Here is a 2743-nt window from a genome sequence, read left to right as displayed (position 1 = left end):
TATATATATATATATATATATATATATATATGTATGCATATATATGTGTGTATGTATATATATATGTATGTATATTTTATGTATGTATTCTCAGCAAGTAGCTGCATGTCTAGCCCTGCTCATATATATTTAAATGATAACTTCTGGAGCGTTTTACAGATTTTTACAGTTCCAGTGACGGATTAAATCTGTAGTCTTCGAATTAGCTTTCTCCTTTCTGGTTTTGAGAAGCCTAATTTCTCAAGATTGGTATTTAGGCAGTATGTTACATATCCCAGTGCCACAATAATTAATGGTGTATGTATGTATGTATGTATGTATGTATGTATTTATGTATGTATGTATGTATTTATGTATGTATGTATGTATGTATGTTACGTGATTGTTTTAGTTCATATTAATTTATATGCTTAAAAGTGGATCAAGTATGCAGTAAGAAAAAAATGAATAGTTGTCGGTGACTAGTATTACTAATTCCTTAAGGCGGCTAGTTGACAGAATCGCTAGCACGCCGGGCAAACTGCTTAGCGTCCCTTTGTCCGTCTTTATGTTCTGAGTTCAAATTATGCCGAGGTCGACTTTACCTTTCATCAACTATGTCCCAGTTGAACACTGGGGTCGATGTCATTGACTTACCCGTCCTCCGTAATTGCTGGCCTTGTGCCGGATGTAGTATGGTTGTTTAGAATATCACCAGTAGATGTGTAGTTTTTTTTCCTCCTTTAACAACGGTTCTACAACTTTTGAACACCCTGCCTGCGAGTTGTTGATGTAGATGTTTTCAAAGAGCATTTGGACAATCATTAGGTACCTGATGAACCCACATCACATCAAGAAACACGCTACTTCACGGAAACAATTCTGGGAAGTGAGTGTGAAAACAAAACCTCATCACACTGAATGCAATGCCCCAACAAGGCCGCAGCCATTGGCTGAAACTAGTAGTGGTAAAAGTTGCCGGAGTAACTGCGGATGAATTGCCAAATGGTCATATATAAATTAATAATGTTTTTGCATAGAAAAATATAAAAGGGAAAAGTATTGTTTAAAAATTAAATAATTCGTTTTATGGAGTATTGTACGATATTCAGTTGAATATGTTGGCATATGTAAGCTTAAGAAATAAAGCAAGACACGGATTTTGGTAGAAACAATTGGAAAAAAAAAAAAGGAATGAATAAAAGAAAATAATTTTCCTTTTGAATTTTCTAGTTTCTATTTTATTTCACAAATCCTTTGAGTTAAGAAAGCTTAATAGTTTACAGACGGGATGTGGACTCATCACTGGGAAATACCTATGTAGATTAATACCATAGATTATCAACTTGGAATAATTCGTATAAAAACGGTTGAATAATCTCGGAAACGTTTAAATTATCCTTAATTATCAATTTTGTTTATTTTGGATTACTTTAGTACATATGGTTCTCGGAATTTACTATTATAATGTTAAATGTATCCCGACAGTACTTAATTCGAAATATAATCCTCTTACCAGAATGTAAATAAATCCGTGTGAAAACGAGCTGTAAGAAAAGTAATTAACTAAAATACACATCACGCCTAATAGGGAAGCTGTTGTCTTGGTTACACTTGCATACAAAAGCATAATCTTGCGCACACTCACACAAATTAATAACCGCATTTAAATATTCTTGGTATTTCGTAGCAGGTCTTCTCTGATTAATCAGAACTATGATCAACAGCGTTCTAACAATGGCTGTAGCTACTTTTTCAGTTATTGCGTATCCCAAATTTTACCCTCCAGTTTTCATATTTCTTGTGTCCGTTTTTTTCTGTTCTCTTTCTATTTCTAAATAGATGGGTAGCGTGTTATATCAGTGAAGAGACTTTACTGACTGTTGCATTCAAATATTATGTCCGTAGGAATATAAGCAAAGGAAAATATCTCAATATTTTAGTGTAAGTGCCGGAAAGCACTGTAGAATACGATCGAAGATCTAGTCAAGTCTTTAATATGCTTTTGCTTCGTGTATAAGCTACATTTCACTTTCACTAATACAAAGTGTCTTGAGAAAGCCATCAATGTTAAGTATTCCAATCTAAACACAGAAGCTAAAATGAATTTTCTCAAATTCTAAATAATAGCTATGAAAATGTTTACTACTTATAAAGACCTAAATATGTATAGCGTTGCCAATACATCTACTTCTGATTAATCTATCTCATCTCTTCCTGTGTTCATATAAAAGAGTCTTTGTATGTATCGAGGAAGACCCAAGAATAAAGAACAGGATTGATTGTATTATAGAGATAACAGGATTGAAGATGTAATAATTAATAAGTGCAGCAGAAGTTAGAAATGAATAGAGAGGAATTGTTAGATGAACCATCATCACTCCAAGGGATGGTGAATGCAAATGACGATAAGGGTATACATATGTTTTATATATACATATACACACATATGCATGTATATGTGTGTGTGTGTGTTTTGTCAATGAAGAGTAGTCTCTTCAACAGTCATAATACGGCTCGTGTATACATCTAAATATACACACACGTATGCACAGACATGCATCTATATGGGTTTATATATAGGTGTTTGTGTGTGTGGGTATATGTATGTGTGTGTGTGTGTGTGTGTGTGTGTGTGTGTGTGTGTGTGTGTTGATGGATATAGATATATGGATAGATTATTTATTGATTATGTATGTAGACACTAATTCCGTGTAGAAATATGAGGTGGTTGATATTTAATTAAGTAAATAATTTAATTAAG

General features: G+C 33.2%; 1 protein-coding gene across 1 annotated transcript in view; it reads left to right on the top strand.

The window, feature by feature from the left end:
* LOC106876285 (neurogenic protein big brain-like) overlaps positions 1 to 2743 on the top strand; it is a 429470-nt gene that overhangs the window by 282002 nt on the left and 144725 nt on the right. The window lies entirely within an intron of this gene.

The sequence above is a fragment of the Octopus bimaculoides genome, chromosome 3, assembly GCF_001194135.2.
Source record: "Octopus bimaculoides isolate UCB-OBI-ISO-001 chromosome 3, ASM119413v2, whole genome shotgun sequence".
NCBI classification, from domain to species: domain Eukaryota; kingdom Metazoa; phylum Mollusca; class Cephalopoda; order Octopoda; family Octopodidae; genus Octopus; species Octopus bimaculoides.
Note: the sequence above shows the minus strand (reverse complement) of the source record. Positions and strands in the feature narration are given on the sequence as shown.